Genomic DNA, 19,857 nt, shown 5'->3' on the forward strand with positions numbered 1-19,857 from the left:
CACTTGCGTGCCGACCAGAGCCATAGCAAGCCACTCCTTTCTGAGCAAGGACGGTTTATGTCTGCAGATTTTCCTTTTGGGATTTTCCCTCCTCCTACATTTTTTTTCTCTCTCTGCCTGCAGCTGCTGAGCTTCAGCCCTGGCCCAGAGGTCACGGGCCATGATGTTGGAGTCAGCACAGCACTGGATGAATTTCAGGCTGGAAGGTTTATACAGAACAGACATCAACACCAAACAGCAGAAAAAACTGAGAGAGGATAGCAAAGGATGCAAGACATCCCAGAAATTGGAGTGACAAGAAGCAGAGGTACACAATACTTTTCTTGCCAAAAATCTGCATCTGGGAGCAGAGGGGAGCACCATCACACACAGCAGGCCTTCATCCATGCTATCTTGTCCTTTCTGTTTGGCCTAAGAAGGAAGAGAGGCACACAGCTTTCAAGATACCATTTAAAATACAATTTAGAGATAGTTTATCTGATAGTTTTGCTATCACCATACATGCAAGTGTTTTAGTATGGTACGTGACTGCACACACACTGGCAATATCCACATGACCGTAACGGCATGAAAGATCTTTAGGCACAATTGATAGTATCTGGAACACATTTAAAAAAAAAAAAAAAAGGAATATATAGTTCCCTCAGCAGCTGTACTACTTTTCTCAGTCTTTACTAATTAACATACATTAAGGAGGCACCAACAACCACAGACCCAAGGTCATGTTTAGCTTCCTTTTTAACCAAGGCACAGAAGAATATCTTCAGCATCGACAACACGGCAGTCTCAAGTGTCACACAGCTAAAACTTCAAAGAGTTTCTTTGCCACAAGCTTTTTTTTTTTTTTTTTTGTATCATAATGTTAATGAATATGGCACCTTTACTGAGAGATCTTCCAATCTCTGCTACCTCTGGTATCCCTCAGCCCTTCTTGGGTCTGGGAGCTGCCATCCCATGCTGTTCCTCACCCCAGTGCCTCCCAGCCCTCTGTTTCAAGCCCTCAAAAACCAAGCAGGCTGTTGGCTCCCTTCCTTCACGTGCACTGCTAACAGAGTGATAATTTGCATTACAAAATACACTGAAGTTTTGATCCCAAAGGCAAGCAGTAAAAACCACTCTGCAGCACCCCCAACATTCCCGTTGCCATCCTTCCCACACTTTAAAAGTCATCTCTGCTGCGCAATCAGTTTTTATACCTTCCAGTAAATCATTTAAGACGGCTCTCTCTGCATATTACCTTAAAGAGTTAAAGATTACAAGGTTTGCATTGTCTCATGATGAGAAAAGAGACAGACAAGGCAAATGTTTTATTTACGCTTTAAATTAGATGCAGAAAGATTCATAAACGGATTAATTTTAATTAGTGCCCTCATTTCATTAAAGGAAAAAAAAAAAAACTAGAAAGCATGCCTTAAAATTAATGCAGTGCTACCATGCATCTTGGCAAATATGTCAAGTCTCCACTTCTTTTAAAGCCCTTTTGTTGATTAGAGGGTTTTTTTTATTATATATCAAAAGCAACCCCGGAACAGTTATTTTAAGAAACTGTGCTGGAATAAAGCATGATGTTCTTTAACAAGGCCACCCCCAAAATCCTTATCCTGGAAGGTTAATGTTTGTGCCATGGCCCTCATGCGCTATCTTGCAGCGCTATGAGGTCAGGCTCTCCCTCCAATCTCTGTCCAAAGAAACTCACTGCTGTTCGTCACGTCAGAGCTAGGTATCAGCTCCAAACTAGAAGCATTTGAACAATGGTTCAACATTTGTCTGTCCTTGAACTGTTTCTCTAGTGGCTACAGAAATTAGATTCCTTGCAGATAAAGAGCAGGTGCAGTACCCAAGAAGATTTTTAAAAGACCACGTTTGATGTCTTGACATTTGCGTTATATTTCATTAGAACACGAAGCAGAAGTGGAATCACTAAAACCCAGCAAGTGCAAGAAATACTGATCTTGCTCTTCTGGAGCTCAGTATTCCAAACACCGGATGTCTGAGTTGCAGCACCACAGACAGGAGAGTTACCAACCACCCACCTTCACCCCATTTCTCCGTGCTGCCCTACACAGACACAGTGAAGTGTCAGAGACTCTACACAGCACACAAACCATGTAAGAGACCCTCAAGTGGTCCACTATCTCCAGGGTCCCAAGACTCAGCCCACTCCTTATAAACCAGTTTGCTTCGTGCCTCTTAACACCGTTAACATTTTATGGCTACCTCTGTATATACACTTTCGCCCAAACACAGCCTCCAGCTCTCACCCTCCTGACTACCTTCACAGCCTGGGTTTTAGGAAAGGGATCTCGATCAGAGCAGCCTATCTGCCCGTTATTTCCTAATCAAGCCCCCGTTCTTTCCTGTGCCAGGAATGGGCTTGAAAGGAGCTTCCTCCAAAAGCTCCCACAGCTCCCACGCCAATGCCCACCACATCCACCAATTGGTGCCAATGTCCACATCATCAGCAGAGGACCAACAGGAGACAAAATATCACATTTTGAGCAGATTGCAGAGGGAGGACAGGATCTCTGGGTATCACCACATGATGTAGATCATCTCCTCTTCCACCCTGCTCCTGTGAGCACTTGGTCCTCTCAGTGAGGGAGTAAGTTAACATCACTACTCTCCAGCTCCTGACAAATGTATTTCAGCCTTCTACTCTAGCAAGCATGCATACAGTCCACGTAGGCTACATGAAACCCATGGCCATTTCAAAGGGTGTGTTGTGACACCAAGAGAACCTGAACAAATACTTTAGGATATCAGAGCTGTGAATGATAGACTCGTGTAGGCTGCAGCTTAGCACTTTCCTGTGCTTCGGGACAAAGAGAAGTGACAATTTCCCTCTCAGCTTGATGAAAGCAAAATCTGAAGGGGACTGCAGGGGGAGAAACAAGCTGGGCACTAAGCCCCTTATTAATTAATGCATGTTTTGAAAAAGAAATGCAACTGTGCACTCATTTCTACTGGTTTCCAGGAGCTTTTGTGACCTTAATAATTCATGTTTATGCAAGCTATTTGTAATTTTAAGCAGTTGTTTCATGTAGATTTTGTCCATTGCATTTAACTGAGATGAATATATCTAACTGTGAAATGAGGTTGGTCAAAATACTCAAAGAGATGCCTTCCGCCCTCAAAATTACAGTGCTTTTATAAGGACAAACACAATTCACAGCTTTGTCTGAACTAATTTTCCATCAATTACTAACACAGACAATGTAAGAAAAGAAAAAAAATTATTATTTTTTTTTCCCAGAGTCGTCCTTTCCCTTTCCTTTTCATGTTTTGTCAGCTTTGGTATATTTCCTATACCATAAACTTTCATTGTTTCTCAAGCACGTAATTGGTGTGTCCTGTCTGCTGTGCTTTTCTTTGTAGCAACAGGAGATTAAGAGGACTGAGGGGGGGATTACAAACACCAAAGCAATGAGGAAAGCTGAAATGCAGGTAGAGCTCCTGAGACCACCTTCTCACTCATGGTTTGGTTAACAGTTTGGGCTCCTGCAATGCACAGTGCTATGCAGCGAGAGGACTGCCTCCCTCCTGCAGCATAGGGAGAAGGCTCTCTTCCATGCCCATCACTGCAGGGCACACAATCCTTCAGGGCATCACTTCAGGTGGTTGCTCTGACTGAGTGGTAGCTTATCAGTGACTCACCAGGAAGCCCAAAAAAAGCATGCCAGAATCTGGAAAAAGCAGTTGTCTACAGGATCAAATGTTTTTGTAAACCTTTCCTGATACATCCAATCAGTCTATCCCTATCCCACCCTTCAAACAAACAAACAGGTCTTAGAAAATCTACATTTACTTTGCGTCAACACAAGCTTGACCACTTTTCTCAACTTTGCTTCAGAATTTGGACAGAATTAAGGGAACTGAGAATCTGTTCTTCCTGGCCAGCTTCAGGAAGGAACAAGGATGTCGTTGTGAAAGGTCACCTTTCCCAAATGCTGGCAACTTGTGCACGCCACCATGCCAAGTATAGACTGGAAGCTCTTCTGTAAAGACTCTTGGTTTTTAGCCTGATTCCATTTAAACAAGTTCTTGTTTAAAAAAAATCAGCACCTCATTTCAACTGGAATTGCAATTTGCCCCTCGATATAAACTGCCAAATAACAGGTTGCAGCTGTACCTCTGTACCTCCCAGCAAACAGAAAGTTTCCATCTGTGGCAGAAGAAGAGTGAACCATCCCTGCAGTGCCAGCAGCTAAACAAAATAAATAGAAGAGAACTGAAAGAAAAAAGAAGGCTGTAGGAGCCACAGGTTCCCTGTGCCAGGTTTGCTCTGGTGCTAGCAGAAATGGGCCCCAGTGGGTCATTTTTTCCGTAAATAAGGGATGTGGACACTTGACACAAGCTACGCCAAGTGTCGATTCCCACAGCACCAGCTCAACAAACCAGCTGCTCCCCTGGTCCAGGCTGCCAGGTGGGCTCAGACAATCACAGACCACAGTGAAACAAGGTGTTTGCAAGTCCAGTCTTCCACAGAAGAACTAGAGTTCAGTTTGAAAGACTTCTGTTGTGCTTCCAGCATTCATCAAATTAATGTTTCAACTAGCAGTTAAAAGAATAGTAATGTAATTGGTCTTGGCAGCTTACGGTAGGTCTTAGTACAAGTTAGAACCCTTTCCTTCCTCACCCGCATAGCAGAAGTCAATGCATCCAGGCACAGATCTGTGAGTAGGAGCACACAGCAGTATCATTTCCTGGAGCTAAAATCGAGTCCAACATCTTGACTATCAAATAATAGCTAAAGTTCAAAATATCTCCTAACTTTTTTCTGTATTTCCTTCTGTGCTTTAGGACCCAAACTAATAGTTTCAATCAGTGCACATTAGGTACACAGAGAATCAACATCTAATCCAAGGTCCATCGGATTTAAAGGCATCCCTTATCCTAAAGTAAGACTATCCCCACTGAACATCAAGGAGAGACATTAACAGACATCATGTCCTATCTCCCAACCCATAATCTCCTTGCACTCCATCACAGTGATTATCTCTGAGCTATCATCCCATCTATGGGAGGTATTAGAAGGCTGCAGATAAAATCGTTAATCACAAAGCCGGCTATTGCAAAGAAAGAAGCAGACTCCATTTTTCCAAAGTCCCTGTACAGAGAAAAGCCACTACTGTATCAGAGGAGCACTACGAAGAAGAAATATCAGTCCTGAAGGCTTTCCACATTTCTCAAGCTGACCCATCATTTCTGATACTTGCCACAAAAGAAGCACACAAGAAGTACAGAGCTTAAGACTAATGAACAAACTTCAAGAAATAGATCATCTGGCAAAACTGCAGTTGTGATATCCAAACCTTTAACTAGCTCACACTCCAAGACTTGCATTATCAGAGGCCTTCAGACAGTATACCAGCTTCTCAGAACACAACTGGTGATTTCACACCTCTCAGACTGTAGCATTCAAGCTGCATCCACACCGTGGGCACCACGGTCTGCTGTATGGCTCTCACAGTGAATGCTCTTTAGTGCAGTTATAACTACCTTTCGTTTAGAATACATTTAACTGTAGAATCACCAAATCACTGAGCTTGGAAAAGACCTCCAAGTTCATGCAGTCCAACCATCCAACTACCACCATATTTCCCCACTTCGTACAACATCTAAATGTTTCATGAACACCTCCAGGGTCGGTGACACCACCATCTCCCTGGGCAGCCCATTCCAGTGCCTGACCACTCTTTCACAGGAGAAATTTTTCCTAACAACCAACCTGAATATCCGCTGGCACAACTTGAGGACACTCCCTCTTGTCCTATTGCTAGGAAGAGGCAGACCCTCACCTCACCACAACCCCCTTACAGGGAGTTGAAGAGAGCAATAACATCTCCCCTGAGCCTCCTCTTCAGTCTGAACAGTCCCAGTTCCCTCAGCCACTGCCCATAAGCCCTGTGCTCCAGACCTCTCACAGCTTCGTTGCCCTTCTCTGGACACGCACTCCAGGGCCTCGATGTCTTTCTTGTAGTGAGGGGCCCAAAACTGAACACAGTACTTGAGGTGCGGCCTCACCAGAGCTAAGTTCAGAGCGACAATCACCTCCTGCCCTTGCTGGCAACACTATTTCTGATACAAGCCAAGGTACCATTGGTCTTCATGGCCCCCGGGGCACACTGCTGGCTCATGTTCAGCCAGGTGTCAACTAACAGTCCCAGGCCCGTTTCTTCCACAGTTTTCCAGCCTCTCTGCCCCAAATCTGTAGCCTCGCCTGGGGTTGTTGTGGCCTGCCCAGATCCCTCTGTAGGGTCTTCCTACCCTCTGGCAGACTGACACTTCCTCCCAGCTTGGTGTCATCTGCAAACTTACTGAAGGTGCACTCAATGCCCTCATCCAGGTATTCCATAAAGATATTGAACAGGGCAGGCCCCAGTACCACCCCCTTGGGAACACCACTCAGTGATACAAGTATGAAGTATCAAATGAGTTAAGAGAACGTACTCCAGACAAACAGGAGTAACTCATTCCTGAGAATCAAAATTAATTGAAGGAGGAAGAATATTTTCATTGATATATCTCTAGACTGTAAAGTGGCACTTGAGTGACAGGCAATTACACATTAAGCAGCTTCTGCTGTACCACATACAGTAGCACAGATACAGCAAGAAGGAGAAAAACAAGCCTAAATTCACCACAAAATAAAATGTATGTGCGCTGCCCATATGATCAATGTAAACAACCACAAATATTTGCATTAAAATAGTGCAGTAAATAATCACGCCACAGCCAAGACATTTACAGCCGCATTAGTAAATACAATTCTGCTTTTTCAGAGAGGGTGGTAATTCATTAAACCACCCAAACAATATATCTTGCAATCAGCAGTCATGCTTTAAATAGGAAAGATCCTACTGAAAGCAAAGCAAAAGGCTAGATGACCCAGCAGGCCCATCCCATCCTGGTCATCCAGGAGCTGTCATTCACCATGCTTACTACTACGAGCTTCATGGAGGTTTAAATCCTTTGATGAACATGCTGGCATGAACTGAAAGAAAAGGCTGTGGGCCAAGCAAAGCTCATTACACCCAGCTTCCCATAGCCCCACAACTGTCAGGAGTAACAGAACACTAACTAAAATAACCCATTTGTGCCACCCACTTGTTTACTTATTTCCTTCCAAATGAGCTAAGGGACAGAAATTGCGTATGGGACACAGCTTTATTCAGAGGAGAAGAGGAAGAAGTCTGTTACTCCATGCAAGAGGTAAGGTGGATCCTGCTGATGGAGCAGGATGTGCCACATCACATCCTGCAACCCAAGCCCCATCACACCAGCAAAGATATGTCTTTGCTCAGCTCCTCATCACAAGTGGAAGATTCAAATGTAGTGAGTATGGAGGAAGGTTGCTCAGTGGTGTGGATGAGATTCTTTGTTTTTCTGCTGCAAAGCCTAGAAGAGTGAAGGGCAGAAAAGATAATGGAAGGAAAGGTAATATAATCGCTACTGCTGGGCCTGGAGGGCAAACTGAAAGTTGGCCTGAAGTTAGCTCACCTACATGGCTGTATTGCCAGATAAACACAGCAAGCATGTTCCCAGAAGAAAGAACTATGGATGCTCAAGAGCTGAAAACTGCACATTCGGGACCATGTGATAGCTAATCACTCATGGAAGCCTCAAATCCTTCAAGCTTGATCATTTAAGAAAGAACATAGGACCAGGATTCATATTTTAAAATCAAACAGCTGGTTAATGGCTAATACCTTTCCCTACTTGTCATCTGACATCCTTCACATTGGCATTTCAGCATGGGCAAGACAGGGACTTTGGTCTTCAAATAATGTCTGCTGCCATCAGAGCTCCTGCTATCTGGATGAAAGGCATGCACTACAGCAAGCATGGTTCTGCCAGGTGTCCCCTTCACCCTCTACCAGTACAGCAGACACGGAGGAGCTGCTGAGGCTGTGTCATTGCATCAGAGCATTAGGCTTGCATTAAGTAAGCAAAGCCTTCAGGCTTTGGGTTTTGGCCCACCTTTGGATAGAAAACTTCTTCAAAACCTACAGTTTTGAAGTCTTTTTTTGATTTTTGATTATACCAACACCAAAATATTGCAACAAATCACACTGCCCGATCATCCCAAGACTACCACAATGACTAGAATACATAACTCAGTATTACAGCTGGACCTACCCCACACTACCAGGCAACACTTTTGCTCTTGGAGAAGAGAGAAGCAGCAGTGCATTAACCTGAAGCTGCGGTCAGACAGTGATGACTGCTTTATACAGCTGTTACACCTGCACACAGCTGGAGGTGAGGAGAACCTTGCTCCAGTGGGGCACAGGCTGCATTTTACCCATCTACCCTGGAGCACCGTCAAGAGCATTGCTGAACTTCCAAGACAACCTTCTATGGGACAACGGTACTGATAAGATGGTATGCTTTAGCAGGTATGACCTCAGAAGAGCACGCATCCGGGCTGCTCATGTGCAGATGTCGAACACCCGAGGGGCAATGGCAGGATGTTTTCCCTGGAAGACAACTGCGACCAGAGAAGGTTCAGCATCTGTTTTAACTCTGTCAATCTTCTGGGCAAAGCCTGTTTGTCTGAGACTTTGGGAAGCGTGAAGTGAGCATCAAAGCTCTCCTTCATTTTGTAGGTCACGGAGGCTTTGGGGTTGGTGCAGTGTCAGTTCACATTTATTCTGCAAAGTGCGCTTCAGTTTTTCGTTTTAACAGCACCTACAGACTGTGATTGAAATAAATAATGAACCGATTTGTATCATGGATCTAAGAATCACTCTCTTCTGGTCCCCATCACGGATGGGATTTTCTTCCCAGTGACAAGCGTTAATGCATTTATGCCCTACTTTCGCACGGTGGAAGGCACGATTGAAGTGTCAGGAAGGAAGGTTAGCGCTGCTTTTTCAGACTGCTCCAGTCAGCCGCAGCAGTCCATTCCAGATGAAAACATCCCGACAGAGCACAGGCTGAAAGGAGCCTGGGTTTTAAACAGCACAGCAAAAGTCTTTTGTGTTGAATATGATTAAAAAGTAAGACTGAATAGATTTTTCTCCTGTCTGAGATGGGGAGGATGGCTCCGCTCTGTCAAATTGTGGGATTTTTTGCAGAGTGGCGGAAGTTTCACACATCTTTAATGCACTTGCAGGCTCTTTTTTTCTACACTTCCCCCATTTTTCGCTTCGGAAGATCTCCCAGCACGAATCCTGGCTGCCGCCACCCCACTTCTGGGAGCTGACAGAGGACAGCTGACCATCAGCTACAGTGTGACCCAAAGCACCAAGCAAAATCGGCCAAATCCAAAAACCCAGTGAGGTCTCGAGTGACCCACTGCAGCTGTGTGAAAAGCCATCATTTTAATAACGTGCAGTTACTCACTTGGAAAAAAAAAAAAAAAAAATCAATTACCCAAAGCAGCCTCGCTGCCATTTCAAAGTTTTGCCAAATTAGTTTAATACAATTCCATTTCAAGAGGAATGTAGATTAAGCACACACAATAAGCCACCCAGGTATTAATCCCCTTTGCTAACTGTAACACTGCAGGGAAAATTAATCAAGTGCTGGCCACAGCAAACAGTAACGAAATTACAGTGCAAGTGGCACAGCTACCACCAGGCTCTAGCAATGTATTTGGGAGGCTGCACCGAAGGGAGCCGCGGCAATTAGCGGGTGTGACAGGGGAAGCATCACCTTGTGGAATTACAGACCTGTTCCTGTCTCCTTCACAAAGATTTACAATGGCGAGACAGCAATATCAGCATACCCATAACAGATCAGGAGCTCTTTTATAGCAGAAATTAATTACTATTTTTTTAATGGTGAGTAACCACAAATTAATTGTGTTCACCCATGCCACCTCTGTCATTGCTGCTGAACAACCACAGGCTGCCCCAGCCGGCACGCTGCACGCAAACCTTGGGCTCTGTGCAGAGGGAACTGCACGAGATGCGATGTCTTATGACATGGCGAGGGCTGGAACAGACTGCTCGACCTCCAGGCTGAATGCATCCATCTAGTGAGATGTTTTTGTACCACGGTTTTTAATGAAGACTACGTAACGCAGGGCAGTGTTGCCTGGTCCACCACAGATCTGCATTAAAGCACAGTATTTGTGTAATCACTTTTGTACACAGGCATTGGGTGGAGAAGGAGGAGGCTCAGCAACACGAAGCCATGGCACTCTGTTACAAGTCCGTCGAGGCCACATTGGCTGGGAATTACAAAATGGGGACTGCACTGTGCAACATACTGACTGCATGGAACAAAGCAGCTCATTAAGTGGTATTGTTTCCAAAGAAACAAAACCCAAATTGCTTATTTGTTGCCATTACTTGCACTCCATCAGCACACAGATACGTCCGATGGTGCTGAGCACACTGCAAAGCACAGTGCAAGGCAGTGCCAGGCTCCCCCAAGGCCCACAGCAGCCAGCTCATGCATGGACAAGTGGGTCAGACTCAGAAAAACACACTTTTTCTACTCTCTTTCTGCATATATTACCCTACGTGCATATTCTTGTATACATTATGAGACGTATGCCATTTAGAGTGCACAGGATGTGCGCTGCAGCCAAGTTAATATTGCTGTTGGAGCCTCCCCTGCATTTCCTGACTTCATGTTGCCTGGTTCAAATTTTGTTAATTTTTTTTTTTTAATTCTGCATTTGCCTAATGGAGTTTCTAAGAGGGCTGAAACCATGTGGGGTAAGAATGCAATGTTGAGCACCTGCAGGAAACCTGGCAGAAGAACAAGCCCTATACTGAAGGCAAGAATCACAGTTAGAAACGTTAGTACAGAAATGTGTACAACACAGCAAAGCAATGTATGTTTAGCAATAACATTCAGAAAAAAGCTGTAGGAGTGTCTGCATTATAGGACTTTTTTGTAGATTTCCATTGATAAAATCCACAGCTTTTGACTTATTAGGACAACTCAACTGACCTGTCGAGAGCCATGGCGTGTGATGTATACAAGATTTATGGCTTAAAACAGTGACAAAAACAAGAGCAAGACTTTTTTTCACAGATGTCACGACTTGGATTTTAAAGGCAGGATGCAGAAATTCATTTCTACTGAAAATAAATGGAACCAAACATTTCACAACGCGTGTGACAATGAGTGAAGGCGGACGGACCTTGAGGTCCCATCACACACCGTGCACTCCTGCACACAGCCGGACTCCTGCCTGGAGCCATTCCTTATTCTATGAAGCTACTAAGAACCCAGCAGGACACCAACAACATAAAGACGTGCAACTCTGAAATCCTCTAAAATATGGCTCTTACAACACAGATGTTGGGCTTCACCAGCACTGCCAAACAACCCCAAGGGAGACACCCACGAGGAGAGGTTGCTGCCGCTCTCCACACCTCCAGCAAAGCTTTTCACGTTGCTGAGAGCAGTGATCCCCCAACAACGTGGCAAAGGGAACGTAAAAAAGGGCCTCACGTCAGGAAAATTGGGAGACTTAGCTCTTTTTCTTTTCTAATTAAAAAAATCACACCCCACTTCTGTAAAATGTTGGTGAGTTTTTAAAAGTGAAAAAATAGATTTCCTCTAGGCTAAGCATTGAATAATTTGAAAGAAAGAAAAAAAAAAAGACTTCAAAGGCATGTTTTACATTCTATTTGCATTCAAGCATTTTGTTGTTGAGAAAATTAACTCAGTAACGTTGCAGGCTGCATGTCTGCACACTGTGAGCTCTGCCCAGCAGCCAACTTTTCCAGTGCAAGGACCACATGAGAGATGTAGAAGCCACTCTACAAACAGCAAAGTTGGTGAGCTCTCTGGAGGAATTAGCACGATCTTTGCAACTGAGTGCGTTCTGGATGTGTAAGCGAGGGCTGCAAAGCACACAGCGACTTGCCTCAAAATAAAGGTAGTGGAACTTTGACCAAGCTTTACTATCTCCTCACAGCTGCTCCTTTGCCAGCAGCAAGTGAAGTGCCTGAGCCGTGACGGCTGAGACCAAGAGGCTGATTTGGAGACATTGGGACGGTGCCCCAGGACGCCGATCCATCGCATCCCTGCAGCTCCCAAGGGACAGCGGTGAGGTGGCACTGAGATGTCCCTTCACTCGCCCTCCCAGCCAGCACAGGGACCTGACACACTGCCAAAGGATGATCAGGGAGGTTACTGCTCATTAGAAGGCTACCGAGGGGAAGCACGGAGGTTAACGGGATGGGCTGTATGAAGTTCATTTATAGCGTAATGGCACTTTCAAAAGGGCACAAGAGTTTTCTACAGTCAAGGACAGTAAGTCTCTACGGTCAGAGACTTACAGACAGGTTGAACTGCGGACCTCTGCCACCCAAGGAGGAGCAGCACGATTAACTTCAGAGGTCGAGGTCAGCTCCTGATGCTTTCCTCTAACATATCTCATCCATAACTGCTCCCAGGCTTACAGTACTGCACGTATCACAGCCTGCTTTGTGTGGACAGGAGTATTTTACAGTGTAGAGAACTACTTTATTATTATTTGAGCGGGGGGGAGCGGGGGAGAGACCAGCCAGATGTTTCATGCTGTCTGATTTTATTACTCTGCTGCATGCAGGGGGGTGTTCTTCTGTGACTGCACCCCTCTTGCTCATTTCCCCAGCACCCTGGTGCACTGCAGGACGCTCACACACATGGTCACAGTGGGATCTAATCCACACCACAGGGAGACAGTATAAAGCAACACAATGGGGTCAGAGCCCCTGCCCTCCACCTGGATGCACTGGGGTCAGCAAAGCCAGCTCAGGGTCCCCTCAGACCAGGGGATGCACCCCACTCAACTAGGGATGAAACCGACCCCTGGGGGACGGACCGACCCTGCTGACACCTGTGGGGCTATGCCCCACTGACCACAGAGGGATGCGCCCTGCTGGCCACGGGTCACAAAGTCCCACACTCGTCCCTGGGGAAGAATCCCACCGACCCCCGGGGGTTGGGGAGGTGAAGCACCCCAGCCCCCCGCCTGCGGCACGCACACTACAGACCCCAGGAGACGGAGCCGCAGGCAACGGAGGAGGCGCCCACCGCCCCCTGGAGATGGACAGCCCGGGAGCACGCACCTCACCAACTGCCGGGGGATGCAGCCCGCCGCTGCCGGGGGGGGCAGCAGTCAGCCCAGCGCAGCCCCGTACGCCCGCACCCCGCGGGAGCGAAGCCGCCACCGGGGCCAGCAGCGGCCGCCTCCCCGCTCCGCGCTCCCCACTCACCTCGGAGGAGACGCAGGGGGCTACGCAGCGCCCGGATCCCTGCCCGCCCCTCAGGGCCGGCCGCCCCCCCGCTCGGCGTCGCTCCCTCGCCGCACCGCTCCGCTTCTCCGCGCTGCCCGCCCGGCCCGGCCCGGGGAGCGGCGGGGGCGGCCCCGACGGGGCGGGCAGCGCCGGAGCCCTGCGCGGGGCGGTGCCGCCAAACCCGCCCCGCCGGGAGCCACCCCCCCCCCCCACCCCCCCGGGAGCCCGCTCCGATTGTCCCCCTGGGGCAGGAGCCGGGCTGCGGGGCTCGGTGCCCGAAGCCCCCGCCCCTGGGGGGAACGAAACGTGCGGGGCAGGGTGTCGGTATTTTCGGCTGTTACCGAGACCTATCGCTGTTTCCCCCGTGTTGCTTCTATCTCTGGTTCTCACTCAGCAGAAAGTGCAATTTCCAAAGAGGAGTGAAATGAACGTTGAATTTCCCATTAAAAAGAGCTAGAAGAATAGCTTTTTTTTTCCTTTTTTTCCTTTTTTTTTTTTTATTTTGGTTAAAAGAAGTTCCCTCTTTATTCAAAACTTCATATTATTAAAGTGGAAACACGTTTTCCAATGTTGGGTTGCTGTTCAGGTTCACTTTTCCTGGCAGCACGAAAGGAAGCGGTCAGCAGCTCTGATTTCTCCGAAGCCGGAGCCCCTTCCTGACTCGCACCCCGTCCCAGGTTTACAGGCCTAACATTAAATCTTAAAAAAAGAAAAAAAGAGTTCAGAAGAACCAAAGAAGCTCTAAAGGTCTGCCTTTATTAAAGGCTGCGGCAGGTAGCCACACACCAAGATTCTCCACAACTCTCCTTTGAAGCTGATTGCTCTCAACAGTGCCTGCACTGGTCGCATACCCAAGGCCAATTCTTGGAGCAGGGCTGCCTGGAACTGCTTGGCACGGCAGCATCATCAGCACCCATGGGATCCCCCATCCCCCCTGGTGCTCTACCAGGCCCTTCTGAGTTCGCTGTTTGACCATTTCAGTCCCCTGCTGTGATTTTTCCACTCTTTTTCTGAGGGTATGACTGTAAGGAATGCTCTGTTTGTGATTTGTCCCTGAGAATGCCACACTTACAGATCGGCCCTCTTGTTCCCAGGCAGCTCTCTGAATCCAAGATGGATGAGGGGGTGAAGCAAGAGGAGCAGCATGTGTGTTTCCCCCCACGTCCCATAAGATAATGCTATGAAGCACTGAGGACCCGGGGCTCCTGCTGCAGAGCATTTGGCCCCAGTCAGGATCACACCAACAAAGCAAAGCTGATGCTCATAACCAGCAGTTTTTCTGTGTGCTTTTCAAGGCAGCTACTGGCATCCAGTTTTGTGAGGTAAATCTGTCGTTGCTTCTACTTCTTGATACCAGGCCAAAAAGTAGAAAAGATACTACACTGCATGCACTGGGTTATTTTAGGACAAAAGGGAATGGCCTCAAGTTGCGCCAAGGAAAGTGCAGGTTGGATATGATGAAAAACTTCCAGTGGTGATGCATTGGCACCGGCTGCCCAGGGAGGTGGCGGAGTCACCATCCCTGGAGGTGTTCAATAAATGTGGACGTGTGGTCCTGACAGATGTGGGTTAGTGGGCATGGTGGGGGGCGTTGATGGTTGAACTGAGTGATCCTGGTGGCGTCCTCCAGCCTAACTGAGTCTATGATTCTATTCTGCAGATCTGTGTGGAAGGGCTGACTTTATCCACAGCCGAAGTCAGGAATTCCGGAGGCTGACAGCAATATTTTACCCTCTTCTGTTACACATCAGGAAAATACTATCTTTCTCCTGCTCCTCCTGAAGGTTATGCACCTCTTCTGCAATGTGAGCATCAAAGTCCTGATTAAATGAGGTTTCATGAGTATGGATCTCCCAACACTGATGGATCGGATTTGCAATATTTGTGTTTTGCATCCTGGTTGGATGTCGATAGCATTAGCAGCATTCTGTGTTTTTCTCGGACACCAGCTGGGCAGAGATTAAATCCATCCCTTGGCGTTTTCCATGCTTCGCCACACAGAGAGTGCCCCACATCTCGTTTTGTTTTGCTTTAGATGAGGTAACGATACTGAGAGTAAATCACCTCTCTGGATGCCAGAGGAGCCTGGAAGAGGAGCTGGAGACCATAGGAAAGGGGAGACGCTGGCAAAGCAGGGGGAAGATTGGTGTAAGCATTCAGCAGTATTCAGCTTTCAGGATGCAAATACTGCTCAGATCATAGAATCTGATGTGGCTGCATCAGCAGGACCGCATTTCAGTGGCCTCTTTCCTGAAAGCTGGAGCACTTTCAAAGTCGTGGTACAGCAGATTTTGGTCATGCTAACAACATTTCATCCCAATGCCAGCTTCAGCAATCTGCAATTTTGTCACACTGCCCCGCACAAGCAGCGCTCTGCCCTGACCTGTGTCAGTGTCCAGGCACCCAGGCAGATGTGCTGAGCTATCCCTGCCCTTGGTGACCCCCAGTCCCCCGTTGGAGGGAGTCATGTGGTGCTGACACCATCCTGCAGACAGTTGGATGCTGCTTTGGTGTGGTCTGCTGACCTGAGGACAGGCTGGCAAGAGGCAGAGCAGAAAGCGCAAAGGAAAAAGTGAGCGGGGTGTGCGTGGTGCTGCTGCCAGCACACTGCAAAGCAGGGCTGGGAGCTTCTGGAGCTGTGTGTCTGCAGTTCTGTCTTCTCTGCAGCAGCTTCCAAAACTCAAGCTGTGATTCCAAAGCCACCGAGCGGCTCCTGACACGCTGCGAGCTCCACTACTAACGCTGCTGTTCTGCTGTTTGCATGGAGCAAAAGCTTTGCTGTTAGCATTGCTCCTCTCTGCCCTTTCTGCAGACACACACGCTCTCTTGTGTGTAAAATAGCTGTGCTATTATAATTTCCATTTATAAGGAGGCAAAAATGAACTATCCCGTTGATTTCCTTATCTGTGTGGAAAAATTAACCAGCAGGACGGCGGTAATAACCTGGAGTTATCTTGGTCCTCAGGTGGATGTTCTGCTCCAATTTTGTTTGGAAATAATTACCCCAAAAGCAGAGTAATTTCTCCAGGATGGTGCCTGGCTCTGAGCGCACATCCCACACCCCTTCCCCTGCGGCAGCGCTGACAGCGCTTTGCTTTGCATAAGCAAAGCCCAAGAGAGCACACATTGCATGCATCTCCTCCACAACATGCTGCGGTAAATACGAGGCTGAAAGGGCCGAATGAGAGAAATATGGGGCATCGGAAGGAGCTCTGCACAGAGCATAAAGAATCACGGCGGGCTCAAAGCCACAATTGCAGCTTCGGCTCTGCAGAGCCTGTTGTCATCTGTCATGAGGGCACTCCACTTTGTCCCAGCTTTAATTTCTATCGCCTGCTGCAAGTGGGAACAACAGCAAAAAAAAACCACTATGCTGATCCAATACTTTCTTTTTACTGCCTTTTGAAATCCTACTACAGTTTTGCAGCAAGGGGAAAGAAAAATCAGCTAATAGCTGTGAATCTATCACTAGGGATTTCTCTCTTTATGCCTTTCCTCCTGTATTTTCACAGACTAACTGCAAGCCTTCTTAGGATGGAAAGTTCCCAGATGCAACAGCCTTCCCCCAGAGCACAGCAGTGTGCAGACCCTAAGAATTGCTTATTTTGAATTAGCATGAAGCATAGAAGATAGATAACTACATCACCTGCCTCAAACATACCAGGGGGGTAAATGTGGTGGGCAAACACACTGCCACCAACAAGAGTTAAACTTTAAAGTAAGAAAACGTACACTTGGATATATTTACTGGAAGCTGTTCATGGATGTTACATACTGCATTATTCATTGGCTGCTGAAGTCTAAGATATTTACAGTGCATAAATACTACCCTTAACGGACCAAAATAAGTCAATATTAGGGGTCAAAGTTTCTCAGATTCAAACATTCAGCTGCAAATCTCCACAGAAGCTTTCATTTTCCAAGCTCCTGAGGGTAAAAACCTCTCTCCAATATTATTTTGCAATATGCATAAGATACAGTTCTCTAAAGACTCCCTTTCATATAATTCCAAGATCATCACTTATTTTGATTACAGCAGCCTGAGATATCACAGGTCAAATCCATGAGTGAACGTGACAGTAGATCTAATAACTGCAGGGACCAGATGTGCTGTAAGAACTAGGCACAGAATGTCTCAGGTTGAAAAAGATCAAGCACTGAAGTTCCTCCTACAGCTTCTCATCGAGACTTTTTTTTAATTTCCTTAGCAAATAAATCCTCCTCTTGTTACTGCACAGTGGTTATCAGATCTGCTCTGATGCTGTGTTTATTTTTCTTTGAAGGAGCAAAGTTTGGACTTAGTTGATTTCTATTATTAGATGATCAACTCATAATTCCTCCCTTTGTCTGCAGCTCTCTTCCTGTGTGTTTTAGGATTTATTTGACTTCATTGCTAAGTACAAGGGGACACATATGGAGTCATTTAGTGTTTCAAAACACCTTCTTAAATGTGACCACGTACAAAAACCTGGATCTGAACATGCCCGCTGGAGGAACCAGAATATTTTATTTGTCCTGGTTCATGGAATCATAGAATCATAGAAACATTAAGGTTGGAAAAGACCACTAAGATCACCTAGTCCAACTGTCAGCCTATCACCACTGATTCCCTCAGTGCCACATCTCCACGGCTGTTGAACACCTCCAGGTGTTGCCACCACCTCCCTGGGCAGCCTACACCAATCGCTCATCGCTCTTTCAGATAAGCTATTTTTCCTAATATCCAACCTGAACTTCCCATGGTGCAACTTAAGGCCATTCCCACTCATCCTATCACTGTTACCTGGGAGAAGAAGCCGACCCCCACTTCTCTACAACCTCCTTCCAGGGAGTTCCAGAGAGCGATAAGTCTCCCCTGAGCCTCCTCTTCTCCACATTCAACAATCCCATTTCCCTCTGCTGTTTCCCATAAGACATGTGCTCCACACCCTTCACAGCTTCGTTGCCCTTTTCTCGACAAGGACTGTTACTTTCTGTTTGCTGTCTGGACACAACAGCAGGCAACAAACTGATGGAGACCTTCATTGCACAGAATTGGCACTGAGGATATATAAAGTAATGCTGTGCAATAGATACACTACTGCTGAAGCAAACTGTGGGAAAACTGCCCACGTCTTCAACACAGAAGGTAGGCAAGCCAATGTCTTATCACCATGATACTAGTTGAGGGCTGTGCAAAGATAAGTGTTTTGAGTGATCAGACAGGTTTTGGAAAGTGCTGCCCATGGCCATCAGTGGCACCAGCAGTGCTCCAGTATTCCCCATCCTTTTTAGGGCTTCATTTTAGGGCCAGTTCTCTGTAATGTTTTCATACATGACTTGAATGTAGGACTAGAAGGAGTTCTGAGTTAATTTGCTGACAATACTAAAGTGGGTGGACCTGTTGACTCCACTGAGGGTGAAGAGGCCTCACAGAAAGATCTGGACATATTAGAGAGCTGGGCAATCCCTAACCACATCAAGTTGAACAAGTTCCGATTCTGCACCTGGGGTGGGACAGCCCTGGCTGTACATACACCTGGGGGACAAGAGGCTGGAGAGCAGCCCTGCTGAAGGGGAGCTGGGGGTTCTGGCTGCCAGCTAGTTGAACACGAGCTAGCAGTGAGCCCTGGAGCCAAAAGGGCTGACCGTACGCTGGGTGCCTCAGCCCCAGCACTGCCACCAGGCGAAGTGCAGGATGGACTCCTCTGCTCTGTGCTGTGCAGCCTCACCTCCTGGTGCAGAATGGGTGCCACAGTCTCATGACTGTTGGGTGAGAGCAGGGACTCTCCATGTTCTCATCACAACTCTGCATCTGGGAAGCACAGAGCATCACCCCGATGTCTCCTCCAGCCCAGAGCTGCAGGCACTTACTGCAGACAAGAGCCTGCAAGCCGCCTGCCCTCCTTCCATCCAAAACTCATCACACGTGTTACTCATTAGAGGCTCTTGCAGACAGAGAGCAGCGCTCATCTGATGAGCTCAGTTGACAAATTTAGCATGAGTCTGGCCTGGTGACTGCACTGTGGTATGCTTTGATTTGACAGTTATGTTAAAACGCTGCCTGGATTTGTTTCCCTGTGTGCATGTGTGTGTCCGCGTGCATCTGTACACATGGAAATAAATTCCTGGTATTTCAGTGCTGTTTCAATGAGCGCTGAGCATCGTAGGCCATCTGTCAGTAACTGCTTCTAAACCAGGGAAGAAAAGGGAAGAGATATTTTAATCCTTTTGCTTACATCAAGCAGTTTGGAAATTTGCACAGCTCAAGAAGAGATGTGCTGCTTCCAAAGGCAGGCTGTGCTCAGCAGGCCTCCGGGCCCTTCACCACTCCATGGCTGAGTGTTCCGCTATGCCACATAGGGACAGTGGTGCACCTACAGTCAGCCAGGAGCTTTCCAAAAGTTTGGGAAACTTGGATGTAAAGTGCTAAAGAAAGGCAAAATAGTACCACTAAGTGCTGGCAAGGCAAAAATGAAGTGTGTAGTCAGGGTGTTTGTGTAACGCTGTATACAGAGGTTTGATATTCGGGAGGGACTTAGTTTAATCTGCTTGGTTTTTACCAGCATGATACGTGCAGCATCCTCGAATCCCTTTTTTCTTCCTAGACATGCTTGGGTTTCTCCCCCAAATCGTGTTTGATGGACTCACTTCATCAGAAGAGTTTTCTGAAAAGAAAAAAAAA

General features: G+C 47.0%; 1 protein-coding gene across 5 annotated transcripts in view; it reads right to left on the bottom strand.

The window, feature by feature from the left end:
• Positions 1-13,281, bottom strand: part of PDZD2 (PDZ domain containing 2) — a 194,379-nt gene extending 181,098 nt beyond the window's left edge. For all 5 annotated transcript variants that reach the window (XM_004937166.4, XM_004937164.4, XM_046905544.1 and 2 more), the window contains exon 1: positions 13,173-13,281. The gene's annotated coding sequence lies outside the window, so the exon portion shown is untranslated. The remainder of the gene's footprint in view (positions 1-13,172) is intronic.
• Positions 13,282-19,857: the final 6,576 nt, after the last annotated feature.

The sequence above is a fragment of the Gallus gallus genome, chromosome Z (genome assembly GCF_016699485.2).
Source record: "Gallus gallus isolate bGalGal1 chromosome Z, bGalGal1.mat.broiler.GRCg7b, whole genome shotgun sequence".
NCBI lineage: Eukaryota > Metazoa > Chordata > Aves > Galliformes > Phasianidae > Gallus > Gallus gallus.